Here is a 17,123-nt window from a genome sequence, read left to right as displayed (position 1 = left end):
TTCAACTGAAATAATCCTTTAATGGAATAAAAAATGTGAATGGTTGATAAAGTTCAATGAGAAGTTGTTTTTTCATGTAAGACATGATTTGCATTTCTCTCAATCAATATTGATGTGGGCTGATTTAAAACTGGTCCAAATTCATGCTTGACATAGCTTGATTGGCTCCAAAGGAATTACACTGTGAAGGCTCCACTATAAGTTTTTCAACTATGTTTTAGGGTTGACTGACTTAATGTGGTAACTACTGAGGACTTTTCTTCTTGAGGAGTTCACAGCAATTACATTGGTTATTCGAGAGAAGCTAAACCCGATGGGGGTTGAATTTTCAAAGATGTCAGTTTTCAATAATAAGTAGTCCTATCTCTCAACTTGGAAATTGCACAGGTTGACACGTGGTGATGACCTATAGATCGATCAAGGAGAAATGCACATTTCATTTAGAAGAGGTTGTTTTTCTAAAAGAATGCATTTTGTATTTGGCCAATTTCCAGAGTTAGGTGCTGTGAACCTTATTTATCTTAAAATGCCTCTTTAACACATTTTCAGTGCTGCATATATATTATCTTGTGATCACTTTGCATACGTCCTGAAATCAAAACAAAGCTTCAGGATTTTCTGATTGGGCATAAACGGTTCTGCACTCAAGCAGCACCTCCTCCCCCTCCTACCCCCCAGACACCTCTGCAAGGTATGTGAGTCCTGGAGGGAGACGTAAAAGGGAGAAGCTCAGCTCAGAAGCTGGCAGACCTTGCGAGGCAGACCTGTGGTCCTCAGCTCCTGGAAAAGGCCTGACCAAAGGCAGGAGCTGCTCAGGCATCTTCTGCAAGTCAAGACTCTTTGAGGCAAGAGGAGAGCTGGATGCAGAACCATTACTTTGGGACTATTAATAGAAACTTGTCTGCAGGTGCTGAACTGGGTGGGTTACCATCTAGCAAAGGCACACTGACAGAAGTGAGGCCTGCCATGCCCTTGGATTCATTTTATTTTAATTTCCTTTTGATTGTTGATAGCTCTGGAAGGACTTTCAGGACTCAACTGGAAGGTTCAGTTTCCCATAAGACCACCTGCTGTTGACATTTCTACTAATGTAATTATGATGCTGGCTGGATTAGGGGACTCATTTATAATGTGATTTAATATCAGTATTTCAAAATTACAATAATTCATATGAGATAGGCCATGTCAGGTACCATTAGAAAGATTATAATTTGCTAAGTATGAGGATATTGTTTATATGAATGTGTCATATTTGTGTTGGAAGTTATGGATGTGTTTGATGTATCTGTATTTCAAATTGTGCTGTGTGTCTGGGCAACACCCCAGACAGGATGGCAGCAGCACTAACAGCTTGATGGCCCATTAAAAGGTACGATAAACCCAGGGAGAGAACCAAGGGGCTACACTTTGCGTCACCAGGACTTACTCAAGTGACCCTAGACTCCATCTTATTTCTGTAAATTTCCACAAACAGCATGGCAAAGGGACTTAAAAGGCAGCTGCACCACATCCATATTGTCTTTTAGTCTAAAGTATTCAGCCTTCACCTTTCTCTGGATCAATTCATCTGCAACTAAAGCTGTGAATCAAAGGACTGAGACCCATCCAGGTACTGGATGTACACCAGAGGGACTACACAAGCCTGCAAACTCCACAATTCTACTGGACACCTGATATATATGGACTTTCAAATCATTTGTATGTATCTGATTGCTTTAATCATTTAACATTTTTTTATAGTTTGTTTCTTTCCTTTTATAATAAATCTTTAGTTTTAGTTACTAAAAGATTGTCTGGTGGCGGGGTATTTTGGGTAAGATCCAAACTTTTATTGATCTGGTAATGTGGCTGACCTTTTGGGGTCTGGAGAACCTTTTAGGTAAAGAGCATGAGGTTTTAAATAACTTTCTCTTTACTGGACCTAGTGGCTGATTGGGATCCTGAGACTGAAATGCAGTAAAAGGGGCTGTGTATAGTTTGTTTTAGTTTCTTAATGACCAGTGTGGGAATGGGGAATCAGAAGCATTGTTTGTGGCTGGTTGGGAAGTCTGACTTCAGTGTCACCCACCAGTGCTGGGAGAATCTGTTCTCTTTTTGCAGCCTGCCCTGACCTTGGCATTTTTGGCCACCCAAGGCACGGACGGGTTACAGTAATGCCTATGGAAAATAAACTTATTTTGGAGACAAAGAATCCAGTACACTCATTATGTAGACTATTAATTAACCTATGATTAAGCAAATCTCAAACTAGCTCATGTGTAAAAGGGGGTGCACTGTTTTCTTCTGTAGGGATCTGTCATGTCTCAGGTGACTTGATGGCTTCTGGGAATTTGCACTGGTGTACTTATAATTTTTTCTTTATACCACACTTATCAATACAGTCTGCCTTGTCTCAACCATTATTATAAAGCTTCTGTATGAGATGCAGAGGACACAGGCAGAACTGACCACCCATCCCAAAGCTACTAGATGAGTACAGAGGATGCAGTCTGGTGGTGGTCTTCGTGGCAGCAAGTAGGCCTGATCCATCTGAATTTAGACTGTAGGTTACTCACCATTAGACTGAGTTAATTTTATCTTTAGAGAGACAAGGTAGGTAAGGTAATATCTTTTATTGGAACAACCTCAGGTGGTGGAAGATACAAGTTTTTGAATTAGACAGAATTCTGCTTTCAGGTCTGTGGAAAGAAATCCCAGTGTCTGAGCTAAATACAAATTGGAATAGATAATTAAGCATAAAGGATAGGTCCTTAAGATGGAGTGGGCAATAAAGGTTAGATTGTTATGCAGAAGGGAAGGGGTTTGAAGTAGGACATCATTTTCTTCTTTTACATGCACCCACTATCCCATGACTTGTTTCAGTCCTCTATTATGTACTCGTCCGTTTCTTTCAGTTCAGGGTGTCTATAGTCCTGCAAATTCCATGGGCTCTGTGGTAAAAGGTGCCAGCTATGTATTACTACTCTTTCTGTTACTTCCATACAGAATATCCATTATCACGGTACCACCACCAGCTGCCTTCCTCGTCTGTCATGCCCGAATAATTCAATGTGGAAGGTCCTTTGATCCAGGTGACAACCAGTTTAAGGATTATTCCTAGCTCTGTCTTTACATTAAGTTTTAGTTGTCATGCCATGCCTATGTAATTAATATTATAAATGGTTTTAGTACTCAATTCACTTTTATGCAAAGGGCCCTCTACCAGCTGTCCAGGGAAAAAATGACTGGGCCGTAAAATGTCAATCATCAGAGCTAGGCTGCTATTGGTGGCCTCTTTATACACAACCCAAATTCATGCCCCACATCTCGAGAATGACTAATCTCTAATTACACGTTATGAAACAAATCTCCTTTCAACCAGGTTACATTTTGAGTGACAATGGTGGGGCACAGTTTGCCAATTTTCATTTAGCAATTTTATAATCTTTAACGACACATTGCTGCACCATATGCCTTCTGAAACCATTACACTATTTATATACCCTTCCAAGGTGACACTTGACACTTGTTTAAATGATAGCAGACCTTTCCTTTAACCTAAGTATGTAACATGATTTTGTGGCAGGGACACTTTCTCTAGAGGGCAGTGTTCACTTGTGTTTCAACACCCACCTTTTACCAATTGCAGTTTGCCTGGCTGACAAATTCAGCCTCATGAATTTCCTCTACACACCTGGAGAAATCCACATTACTGAGCCTTTCCTCCTTGTCCTTTACTGCCTATTTAGTACCTTCCATATTATGCATGAGTTAATCATTATGTAAAATGCCAATATTAACAATTGGATAGTTATTCATGAAAGTTCCATTCAAGGGACTGAAAGTCAGTACAGTACATTGGATCCATTCTCAAATGGACTCAACTTGAAGCACCCTAGCCTTGTTTATGGGTAGGACAGCCTTCTCTCTCTTGGTACTCTCCTCTCCAAGGTTCAGCACAGGTAATAGTTTCCTCATAAGCCTCGTAATGGGCATGGGGGTGGAGGAAACGTTAGCTGTGCTGTCAACACTCATCTGGTAGTCCTAGTAACAACAATTCTATATGCTCTTAGAGTTTCTTCCTACTCGATCATTTGGTCAATGACCCAATTCCAATAATTTGGTGGCCTTTCTCCTAGTTCTGTGAGGCTTTTCCCAGGCAAAAGATGTGTCCCACTCATGTCATTTTTAGGTGATCAACTACCAAACAAAATTTCACTTAATCTTCTTTGTAGCTGGTAAGTGTTTACGCATCCAGCAATCTCTGGGCATAATCCTCCAATCTTTAGCATTTAAATTGCTGTCCTTCCAGGTTTGCATCCACACAAAACCACTGACAAAACTTACTCCAATCATCCCTCAGGATGGGACCCATATTCTTCTGTAGTGACTGAAATTCCCCTGATGACAATGGTTTTATTTTCCAGGGTCTTGCAGATGTGATTACTGATTGCCTCAGTTTTTAGAATCATAGGAGCAATCAGATAGGATGCCAGTGGAGGGGCTGAGGGTTGGACAGAGTACTGAGTGGGAGAGACATGGGGAAGACCTATCCTTGGGAACTGGAGGATCCCCATCAAGCCAGTTGGTCCCTGAAGTCTGCTACCTCAACTCATCCCACAACTCATCCTGTTCCTGCCTTACGCTATCCCAATCATTAGATGTTTGGAGGAAGGCTGATTAGCCATTACCTCATTAAAAGCCTCTCCTTTATCTCTCTCCCCCTCAAATTCATGGGACAATGTCTGAAGCTTAGCCTCTCTAGTACAGCACTCCTCCCACAACACATTAATTCCTTTCATGAACCCATTCATAATGCAGGCTTCCTTGTGTCCTTCCTTCACTTTCTGATCTATCATGATTGCCTTAAGGGACATCTGAGACCCCTCCAGGTACCTGTTTTCTGGGGATCATTGTCATGGGGACCTCCTTTGTCACTGACACAAACTTCCACAAAGCTAACCAAGTCAGGACAGCAAAACCAAAGGTTACATGACCTACTTCCTCTTGGGACAAATTACCGCAACCAGTCCCCACTATAGGCCTTCACAACTCCCCACAGGGATATACTCACCATCCGTTGCAGGCTCCACTCCCAGTTATGGCACGAAACTGTTGACCGGTTCTTTTCCCAGTCGAACATCCTACAGGTATCCATCATTGTAGCCATGAAGGTATGCCTGCAGGCCTTGCATCTGTTTTTCTGGCAGGATCTGGTGCCACTTTGAGATTGTGTGTTTTGGTCTGTGGGGAGCTTGCCTTTGATGAGAAGCTTGGTGAGGTTGGGGGTTGCTTGAAGGCCAGAAGAAAGGGTTCAGGAAAAATGTATTTCAGGATGTGGTCCTCAATAAATATGAGTTGTAAGTGTTTGATAATATACTGTATGGGTTCCATTGTTGGGGTTCTCTTGAGATATTTTGGATATTCCATTATGTGATCTACTTCTCTGGTGGAGTGTCCTCATTTAATGAGATGTATTTAAATGTGTATTCCAGACTTTCTCTTCAGAGCAAATTCTGTGGTAGCTGTGTGCCTGGCTGTAGATAATAGATTTTTTGGTCTGTCTGGGGAGGTTGGTGGATCTGTAGAGGTAAGTTTGTAAGAGGTGGGTTTCTTTTATATAGTAGTTTATAGGGTTCCATTGCTGAAGTTAATCATGGTGTCCAGGAAGTTGATGCTGGTGTGGGGGGTTGTTGTTGAAGAATCTTTGTGAAATTCTTTGAGGGCATTTGTCTTCTGTCCAGTGGATCATTGATATACCTCAGCTATGTTGAGTGCAAATGTTGGTGCATTTTCTCAGAAATTCTTCCTTGAGGTGGCTCCTGAAGAGGTTGGCATACTGGGGAGCCATCCCAGTACCCATGGCTGTTCCCATGGTTTGGATAAACTTTTTGTAAAATGTGATGATGTTGCGGGTGAGAATAAAATGGATGAATTTGGCAATGTGTGTTGGTTTTCTGAGCACTGTACGTTATCTTGTAGGTATCTGATGCAGACAGCGAGATACCATTATAGTGAGGGATGTTGATGATGATGACACCTAGAGTGCAAAAGATGGTGTTCTGTGGGAGGTTGTTAACGTGGACTTTCTGGAAGAAGTTGGTAGTGTCTTGAAGGAAGCTGGCCCTTTGTGTGGTGAAGATGGTTTCTGAGTCCTGATATTCCTTCAATAAAAGTTTCCATAGTGAAATGTGATGTGTCTACCAGGGTCCCCTTGTTCGTGTATCATGGGAAGGTCCTTGAGGGTGGGCTTCTGGGGATTGAGGTTGTAGTCTTTTTCCTGGAGTTGTTTGTGAAGAGATTTGAGTGTATCTTTAAAATCCTATGTGAATTTTGGTGTGGGGTCTTCTTTTAACTCTTTATAGTAGGTGATGTCAGAAAGTTGTCTGTTGTTCTGGTTGATATAGTCATCATGATTTAAGGACTAAGATAGCACCTCTTTTGTCTGCTGGTTTCATCACTTTCTAGTGGTTGGATTTCACGGACTTTGTAGCTATCCTTTCAGTGATCAAGAGATTGTGGTGGATGTACCATTTGTAGAGGATTTCACAGCTGACTCTTTTCCCTACAAGCAATCGATGTAATGATCCAATGTGTGGTTTTGTGTGAGGGATGTCCAATCAGACAATTTTTTTCTCATGACTGTTAGTGGACTGTGGTAGCTGTGTGTGATGCCATCTGTGTTGGGAAAGAATTCCTGAGGTAGAGTTGGCAGAAGAATTTTCCTACTTCTCCACATGTTGGTAAGGTATCAGGTTCTGTAGTGGAGCAGAAGTCCAGTTCCTTGGAGAATACAGATTCTTCAGTTCTGGTTATGGGTAGTCTTGATAGGTTGATGATGTTGTGGTGTTGTATAGTATCCATGTGGGGGGGGTCCCTTGGTTTTTCCTTCAGATGGTGTCTTGTTATAGCTGGTTCCACTTTTTGTTTGTGTTGGTGGCTGTCATCAGGTCATATCTTTGTTTAATGATAATGTGTGACCACAGGAGCAATTAGTTGTATATTATTATGTGACTGCTCCAACATCAGTCTGGGGCATCAAGAGAGGTAGAGGCTTAGCCTTTTAATAACATCAGAAATTATTATGGACTAAAGAAACTTCAGGGAGGCAGAAACACTAGGGGATGGATGGCTAGTCTAAGGTCTTCTCTCTATTGATGTCATGATTTAGGAGGTGTTAAACATAGTTACCCCAGTGTCATGAAAAAAGGAGACATCAGTCTGAGAGGGAAAAGTAACATAATGGAAAGACTGAATAACACAACTAAAATAATGGTATAGAAGTTTGCTACAAAGGATTTATGTGATCAGACAACAGCATTTTCCAGTTTTGAGAGAGAGAACCAGATTCCAATCCTACTATTGGCATGAAAAAATCCAGGAAAAATTACTAGAGCTTTTTTTTTTTATTTTTATTTTTTTACTGAAAAATGCAGATTAACTGAAACATTTTGTGAATTCATGTCAGCTTTGCCAAATTGTTTTGGTTGAAGATGGAGGGAACCTAAACAAAAAATCCCCCCAAAATAAAAATGTTTCATTTTGACATTTTTGAAATGAAGCTTTGTGATTGGAAATAACTGTTTCAAAATGTACTTTTATTAAACAAAAATTTTAAAAAGCTGAAGTGAAATAATGTATTTCATTTTGGGTCAAACTAAATGTTTTGTTTTATGCAAAACATTTTTTTCAGTTCACTAAAATTATTTTAAAAACTGTTTTTGATCAAACCAAAAATATTTTAATTTTTTTTTGGAATGATGAGTGAATCAAAAAATTAGTTATTTGCATAACTCAAAAAATTAGAGTAGTAAACATTTCCCTCATAGTTGTCTTTTTCTTTTAGCAATTATATAAAGGCTAGTTATGTACGTATGTGGATAGCAATTATGAGCTGGAGAAATCAATCTTGATAGGAGAAGGTATCTAAATGGTCCTAAATGCTTCAAGCCACAAGCTTACACTTGGAAACTTTTGAGTACCATAACCAGATAATTTTGTGCTTAATATTTAATTTATTATTTTGCATATTTTAGCATCAGTTGATAATTAAAGTCTGGTGCCACTGGTAATGGAAAAATATCTCTCATATGTTATGACTGAATATTTGACCTAAATCTTTTTAGGGTGATGGTCAAGTAATCTGTGAGAAGTGGGCATTTTGCTATCTGCGTTCTAATAATTCATTTTGCAAATACAACAGTACAAGGTGTCTTAATTTATATGTTAAATGAGCTTAGAAATCTGGAGTTGAAGATAAAATACCTTTATGTCAAGAAAAGCTAATGTGAAGGAGGGAAATTCTGCAATATCCTGCGAAGAGCAATGAGATTCAGTAATTGGAACAAAAGTTATCTCAAATACATGCTGAAAATAAATTCCTTGCTATCTTTATTTTTTATTTCCTGCATGTATTTACAATAACCCATTTGAACTTTGTTTAAGCCCACACATTGCCGTAGCATTTCCACCCGCCTTTGGTTTCATGACTCAGTGAAGCTGTCTAAAAACCCTTTTTGTAGAGTTTCACTGACTTTAACAGAACAGTATAATTTTAGTCTATCATTTAAAGTAAATATCTATCTTTTACATTTTCCTTCTTGGTGAGAGTTCTGTGGAAGCTGAAATTTCATTGTATTGTAGTTACTGGTGGGATGATGGCAAACTCTATCCTTATGCAAGTCACCTGGAATTCTCAAATGGAGGTGGGCACCTCATGCCTGTAGGCCTTTTAGAATAGCCCACGCTTAAGCATAAAGCACATGGTTAAATGGAGACAGAGCTTTTAATGGGAAAGTTTTCACAGCCTTAGTCTGAGATGCATAAAAGGGATATTTAATTTTTTATAAATTATTAGGCCAATGAAATGGTAAAGTTTTTTATGAAGTGGAGGGGGAATGATAGGCCTTGGTGCTTCCTATCATCGTTTATATTTTGAGATGAGGACTGAGGGGGGAAAGAGGCTTCAGTTTGGTGTTAACAGGGAATAGCTTTGTTTGAAATATGAGAATTCATGCACATATGCTGAGGACGTGTGCAGCTATAGCATGTAGTATAGAGTAAAGCATTGTCTACTCTTGTCACTATAACACAAGACTTGTGATATATTTTCCCTTAAAGCCTCAGCTCCCTAAATCCTAAAAATCTCAGCTTCCATTTAAAAAAAAGTCTTCTGTACATGGCCAGTTAGTGCACTGCAAGCCAGGGTGTGAATCTATGGTGCACCAGCTTGGAGCACCGTATCTTGCTGTGTACAAGCCTTAAGTTTCTAGCCCTTGCTGCTGCAGAGGAAAGCTTGAAAATGTGACCCAAGTGTACCCTAAAAGCTCAAGGCAAAAAAAAAGAAACCCAAATTTATTTTTTAAAAATCTCATTAATTTTAAGGCACTTGACCTCGTGATTTTGAATACTCATAGTTAGCCATAATGTAATCTGTTTCACTGCTGTGTTAGTTGTATGAACCACAAGTGGAGGATCTGTGCTTTCTAAAAGTTTGGATGGGATCTTTGAAAACCGGGCTCCGGTTCAAACCCATCTCTAGTCTCTTCCTGATTCAGTGTCCTTGCTGACCTTAGAGCAGGACTGAAATTTTTTTACAAAAAAAAGTTAGAACAAAGGCAATTTTCAACACAAAAAAGGTTCTTTATAAATTTTGAACTGCTCTGTTAACTCTAAGGCAGTTATTGTGAGGTGCTCATATACCAAGGTGATGACAAATATAAACTCTTACACAGAATGTTTATGGAACAGGCTCCCTAGATTAGTGTTGAAAGCATCATCTTTTGGGGCTTTTGACACTGTCAGTTTGCTTTCTGTGTAAAGGAGCTATGAATATGGAATCAAGAAATGATCCATCATCTCTGGACCGTTTGTTTCTAACAGGGCAGAATAACTGAACAAGAAGACAGAAATCCCCAGAGTTATTTTGGGTAGCCCTGAGAGACTTTTGAGAAACTGGCAGTTTTACTGGAGTATTACACCTCTGCCATCATTTGGAGGGACAAACTATGATTCACCTGTACATGTATTTTACCTGCTTTAACCTCATTTCAATAATTCTTATTTCCTTTTCTTAGCTAAACAAACAATAGTTAGTTTACTATAGAACTAGCTGACAGCGTTGTCTTTGGTGTAAGATCAGGAATATGAATTGATCTGGGTTAAGTGACTGGTTTTTTGGGACTGGGAGCAACCTGAAGCACTGTGATTTTTGACTTAAGTGAGCATTATCACAAGTTCAGTTGGTGTGAGTGGCAAGATAGACTGGAGCGTCTAAGGGGATTGTCTGTGAGTCCATGGTAAGACTGGTATAGTGATCCGGGAGTTCACATTTGTTCCTGGATTGGTGAAATCTAATTATAGAACATACCACCAGTGTGGGATGCCTGTCCTTCTTTTCTAACGATCTGCCCTGAAGTAGGCACCCACAGTCGTGAGCTACTCCAGACAGTGTGACAAACTGTCTCTGGATGAATCTAATGATTTAACAGGAAAAATAATAGGAAAGTGTGAAGAGTAACAAATGGTGTTCTGTCAGCATCTTTACTGAAACAACCACTTTATTTGTAATCTTTGATGTACTTTATGAAGCAAATAACGAAGTCAACTTTTATTTTCTCTGTACCATTCTTTCTTCTATGTTAGTATGTCAATTATTTCTTATGGTTGAATGCAGAGATACATTCTTCAGGGAATAGTGAATTTAAAGCCCCAGCATGGTTTAATATTTCAATAGTTTCAGATCACAAAGATCAGAAATTCAAGTGATTCTACACTGAGATCAAAGTGATAATAGATATGAATAGGTCTTCAACTGGAGTTGAGACAGACATGCTGATCGGCCAAATAAAAGAGAAATCATATTAACAATGTTTGATATTATTTAGTGCTGACAGCTCTTCATTATTTCTCTCTTGTGGCCGCAGCAGCAAATGGATTGCAACAGAATTCTCACAGAAAGTCTCAAACCTTTCTAGCAGCTTCATGAGACAATCAAATGGTGTTCAGTTCCTGACAAGCTCTGACACGCATATGAGATGTATAATAATCTTTCCTAGCTACCCATTAAACAAACAGGAAATCTACTAACATAGCATCTGCAGTAATAACTTGACATCAACTAAAGGGTACTTCTAGACACATGCTTGAAAAATTGAAACGATATTTTATTCTTAAAAATCTCAGGCTATGCTGCTCATTTTTGGAGAGTCACATCTCTTCTTTATCAGAGCATCATAGACCTATTAGATCATATCCATCTTGTAGCCAATTAGAGATTGTTCCCAACAACACATTTTCTTGGTTTGCATGTTTATTTGTTCGTTCCACTGTATTTTTTTAAAGTCTTGAGATGGGGCTTCCCCCAGGAGATTATTTTACAGTCTGATGCACCTTCCTGTCAGGGAGATCTTCCTGGATATTTGTATAGAATTTTTATAATAATTTTATCCCATTATTCCTACTCCTACCTTCTGATGCTCTGAGGGTCACATAATGGGGTGTTGACCACTACTGACTGGTAGACAGGAAAGGTTAAGAGGTCTTTGAGGAAACAAATTGAGGAGCTGTCTTTCTTCAGTGAAATTGCAAATGCTATCCTTATTGAGGGAAAGTTCCCCATCTGATACTCATTAAGGCTAGAATAAACAAAAAAGAGGCAGTCTTGAGCTCGCTGGCTCATATGGGAGAAGTAGTCTTTCTTCCTCTTATCTAAGCAATTTGGGAGGCTGCTGAAGCTCTGCTTTAGTTCATGCAGAACTTCCCTGAATTAATTTCTGTTGTCTGTGTTATGCTGGAACTCAGAGTAGATGACCACAACGATCTCTTTGGCTTTATAATGTATGGGCTTGTCTACTCAGACCAACAATGCACACTATGGAGGTGCAATTTCTAAAGCACACAAATGTGTTGAGCATTAACTGGTCTGGGTAGACCTCTTGGGTGTGAGCTAAAAGGTCCCTCATATGATTTAATGTAGTTTCTGTAACAGGAGGCAGCTATTCTTATTTGAAATTTTTAAAATCTTGGCTTTCACATCGATAAGAAATGGAAACTATCACACGTTTAAAGGGAATGCAGGTTATTTTATAACCTGAAATTGTAGAGCTAAAACAAGAGATTTTAAACTCAGGAGCTCTTCAGTTCTCCAGTAGCAGGAAAAAAACTTATTTCTGCACTATTTTTTTAACAATATGAGTAAAAACAGGTACTTATGTTCAAAGTACATTGACATGTGTTGTGGGTCTGCTGTAACATGGATCGATGATTACAGGTATTGACCTAAGCCACTTTACACTAATTAGTAAATGCAGATTTACTTTAAACATTGTAATATCTGTCCAGTGGTTTATTACTGCATACAGCAATTAGCCACAGATACATCATGTCTTAAAATAACATCTTATGACTGTGCATGGCCACGTATCCTGACCTCGTCCATGAACACAGGCCCCTTTGAGACCTTGCTCGTAAACTCCCGCATGTACTTTATTTACAGTGTCTCAATCCTTCCCCCAGTATATATCAGTTCATCCACACCCTTGCACTGTTTTTCAGCTTTCTGGTCCCTTCTTCTGGTGGGAGAGGTGGAGATGTTTCTATTCCTTATTAGGCTTTCCTAGTCTCTAGTCTCTTCTCTCTTTCTCTCCCCCTCCTCTCCAAGCACTTGTTTCCTGTGCTCTGTTTAAGCCATGTACCTGTTAATGAGCTAATTGTTTCATTAACTTCCTAACCCCACTCTGAGCTTGTAATCAGGTACACCCCTGACCAGTTCGGCCTTCTCTGGGGGAACCTAATTAGTGCTACTAGTCACCAGAGTGCTGGCTCAAGCTCCCTCTCTCAGCACTCTGTCAGACACCTCTTTGGTATTTTTCAGACAGCTAAAAAGATATGGGCGAGCAAGGGATTCTTTCAAACTAGAACATACAGCAAGGTTTTCATTTTACAATCTATTAAAGGAAAATAAATAGCAGGGCAAATATTTCTTAACTTTAGCTGTGTAGAAAGAGGAGGAAGTAATTTATCAGGAGGGTTGAAAAGATGTAAATATGTGCGAGTTGGCTAAACCAAAATGATTGAAGGCTCCCTTTGTGATCTGGAGAAAGTCGCTTAACCTCTCTGCTTTCAAGCTAACCAGCAGGCAATAACAGAATTTCTACCTTGAATGGGCTGCTTTTCTTTTAATTTTACAGTTTTATTTCTTTTTGTGTTTTCTCAGCAGTGGTTATCCTTACAATACTTTTAGCTTAGTTCTGCCCTTGCTCTCTTTAATCTGTGGGGGATCTCTGATCTTTCCGCCTCTGATGGCCTAACTGTCCATTGCCTTGGGTGTTATGTAGACATGTACTCTCACTTTACATGTGCAAAACTCTAGCCAGTCAGAATTCATCATTCCCTCACACCAGGGTTAGCATTGTACAATCAATTGGCACAGGTGTAAATGACCATACAATGTGTAAATCAGGGCCTCGTCTGTGAAAGTGTCTCTACCTCTAAGCCAGGCCTTATGGCAGAGCAGCAGAAGTGCAAACCCGCAAAAAAATACAGCTCATCACATCTAATCCTGTGACTTGGTAAGGAGTCAGAACTGAGTCTGTGCTGCTATTATGTTCCTACAGAGAACTCTAGAACGTTGCCCATCTTCACTGTGGCTAGGCCCCTTGTCTGCAAGATACCAAACCAAGCCTTACTGATTAGGAATGCACAAGAAGAACCCTCACTTGCAACCTCTGTCTTCAGCAATAAAGCTAGTAGAAATACATTGAAGAAGAGGTAACCAGTAATAAGATGTGGAGAAGCAGGGATCTTGCCTGGGGACAGCATGGGTCCCATTGCTTCCTTCGTCCTGTAGATACTAAGTTTATTTCCAGGATATTCTCCATCTATTTACTGCAGATACAGCAAACCAGCCTCTTCTTTCTATGGGCATGGCCTGTCAGCCCATCCAGGGGACACGTCTCAAAATCTGCTAATAGTGATATTGATAGTAGTTCTGCTTTAGCCACAAAGAAGGCAATGGTTGTTATTTTTTATTTGTTTACAAAAACACCCCTAACACCACCTTTGTCCATGTCTCCCCCGCCCCACTCAAAAAGAGAAAACCATAAGAAAGGATCACGATCCCTATGCCATGTGGAGTATTGCCAGGATGGAGGGGGAAATCAGTTCACTCAAAAACACAGAATTTTTGTGGACTTTGGTAATTTTTGTACCAATGCTAGCCAAGGTGACTTTCACACAGGAGTTTCAGGAGTCACTGGAGGAGCCAGCGAATTCTAGGTGAAAATATTTTTGTAGGACTTCACTAAAAACTAGATGTTGCTTGGGTGAGGATGTAGGGGCTATAATTCAGACAAAGTGGGAATTCCCCAGCAGGGGCTGGAGATTAAAAGACAGACATCAATATTATACAGAATGCCAAAGAGAAGTTGCACTATGTTTTGATCTCCTAACTTGCAGTATTATCCTGAGAAGACAATATAACTCTTTCCCCCCAAGGAGTCATGGGATTGGAAAAAATGAGTATGTCTGAGAAGGTATTTTGAGATGTTAGCTATGCTAACCTCTGTATCCTCAGTAGTAACAAGCTGGGGGGACAAGATTAGAGCCTAATCTGTTAAATGCATTAATAGGAAGATATCCTCAGCAGCCTCCATTGTTTTTGAAGCATCAATGGATTCTGTAATATTTTCAGTGAGATCCCAAGACACCAATGCTTTAGACAGATGCCAGCTGGAGCTAAGACCCTGGAAATAGGACTTTTATGCTAAGCTGATTTTGGCATTGGCTAAATTTCCCACCGGAAAGTTCTTTGGGGAAGCTCAAAAGAAAAGCATCTAAGCATGCCAAAAAAAGAAAAACACTATTTAGCCACCTCTAGACTGAGAAGGAGAAAGACAAATCTGTTGGCCATATGTACATACAGTACAGGAGAAATCAAGAGTGGAATAAGAATAAACAGTGAAGAAGGGGTGACGATACAAAAGGATGGGACAAACTCCAGTGTCAATTGACCCTTTGCCTGACATCAGGCCTGCTTCTTACCATGACAAATGCATGGAGGTTGGAACAAAATTTCCTATCATTTGTAGGCATTGGAGGCAGACAACATCCAACAACTGGGTGTGAGTTTACTATGGTTACAGTGATGATACCCTGGACATGCTTCATTCTGTTCCCAACCTTGAAAAAAAGTCCTAGAAGAAAGTAGCACTTTTAATATCAACAGGAACAGTAGAACTTGATTCATGCACAAAAATTTACTCTGGGTTCTGCTCCTGTTTTGTTTTCTAATGCTCAAAAGGAATGTGGGAGTTGGGGCACGGCTAGAACTCAAAACACTCAGCAAACTTGTATGAGAAAAAAAGATAACGCTAGCAGTGACATACTAATGGTAGACTTCAATAAGAGCAGGAACAGGCCCTTTATCATATAGTTGTTATTAAATTTACTAATATGGAATCAATGTTTAGGATAGATTTTTTCAGTGGAACTTATTCTAGTCCTGCTTGTCTTGCTTCATTGAATTGACATTGATGGCAGAATTCCTCTTACTAATATACCTAATTCCTTATCTTTACTTCAGTTCTTGCTATTTAGTGTAGCATTTACTGCTAGTGGGTTCATTATACTCTATCATTGTATGGGCTATATGCCTGTTCTTTTAAGTATATGTAATGGGCCAAATACATGACTGGTGTAACTCCATTTAAATTAATGGTCCTAACTTGTTTTCTATTACTTAAAAATAAAGTTTAAAGGAATTTTAGTTACCGTGTTCAGACTTTTTAACACCTATACTGATCATTAATGCTATTGTACACTATGCCTTCTGTCATCCAATCATGTCACACTATATAATAATGTAACATGACTGATGTATCAATCATAGCAAATTATGGTGATGTCAGGTGTTACACGTGTCTTGTCCTTTGATTTCTGCAACAGGCTGAGTGGATGACATTGATCATTGTTATTGAACTATGTACAGAATGACTGACTCAGGAGTTCATGCTAATCATTTGTGAAGAAGGGATGTAAAAAAATCTTTATAAAAGCCTCAAATGATATCAGCAAAACAGACTTTCTGATAAATGTCTGTTCAGAACTAATATTGTAGTTTTGCTCAGATGAAAGAGCTCAGATTTAAGCAGTAGATTAATGTTATGTGAATGCAGGAGGGAGACACTAGAAATAGTGTATAGTCAAAGCCGTGTGAACAGGAAGAATTAAATTTCTTTTGGTGCTTAAAAATGTCACCATTTGATTATTCCTGCCAACTCATCTATCATATGGCGAGTCCCTTCTGAGATAAAGAGAAAACTGCTCTTGGAGTGGGTGGGTGAGGATCTGTGGCCTACAATGTGTAGGAGGTCAACCTAGATGACTCTAATGGTCCTTTCTGGCACTAAAATCTATGAGAACAACAAACATCCAATATTCTTGATATAAACATGATCTATTATCCCAAATATCACTGTTAATTTCACAAAAGATGTTAAATCTAATAGAAGACCATCATTTTGCTGAAAAACTCTAACTAGAAATCTTGCAAACTTTGTGTATGTAATGACTTGACAATTGCTACTATGACCTCAATTCTGTAGTGCTTATGCAGGAAAAATTCCTATTGATTTCAGTGGTAATTTTGCGTGTGCAAAGACTGTTGGATCAGGCCCTGAAGGGATCTGTTCCTCTTCTTGTGTGAACTACTTTCCAAGTTAAGGGGAAGTCACACATGTATTAAGAGAATAGTGTATTTGGTGTTGTTAATAAAACTACCTTTTAAATGAATGGCTTGTTAGAGATTTTAGGATGAAATCTTGACTTCAATGGGCATAGGATTTCACCCACAATATTTTACAACAAGATTAGTCCTGGATTAATTGGATTTCTAAGCTATATAAGCCATGAAACATTAATTTCATACAAAGGAGCTAATAATTCACTTTGTATATTGTATTTGAAAAAATATTGCACAATTAATAATAAAATAATAATGAAGATAATTTAATTATTTAATAGGGGAAATTCTTCAAGTGTCTGGATTTATATTGTTACATTTTCTCATCACGACAATTTAATTATGCCATCTGGCATCATTTTTATGATACTGTTAAGGACCTAGTAGTTTTTTCTATAATAAA

This window comes from Emydura macquarii, unplaced genomic scaffold (genome assembly GCF_026122565.2).
Source record: "Emydura macquarii macquarii isolate MOO-44397 ecotype Brisbane River unplaced genomic scaffold, CSIRO-AGI_Emac_v2 contig_431, whole genome shotgun sequence".
Classification (NCBI taxonomy): domain Eukaryota; kingdom Metazoa; phylum Chordata; order Testudines; family Chelidae; genus Emydura; species Emydura macquarii.
The sequence above is the reverse complement of the archived record's forward strand: the minus strand, read 5'-3'. Positions refer to the sequence as shown.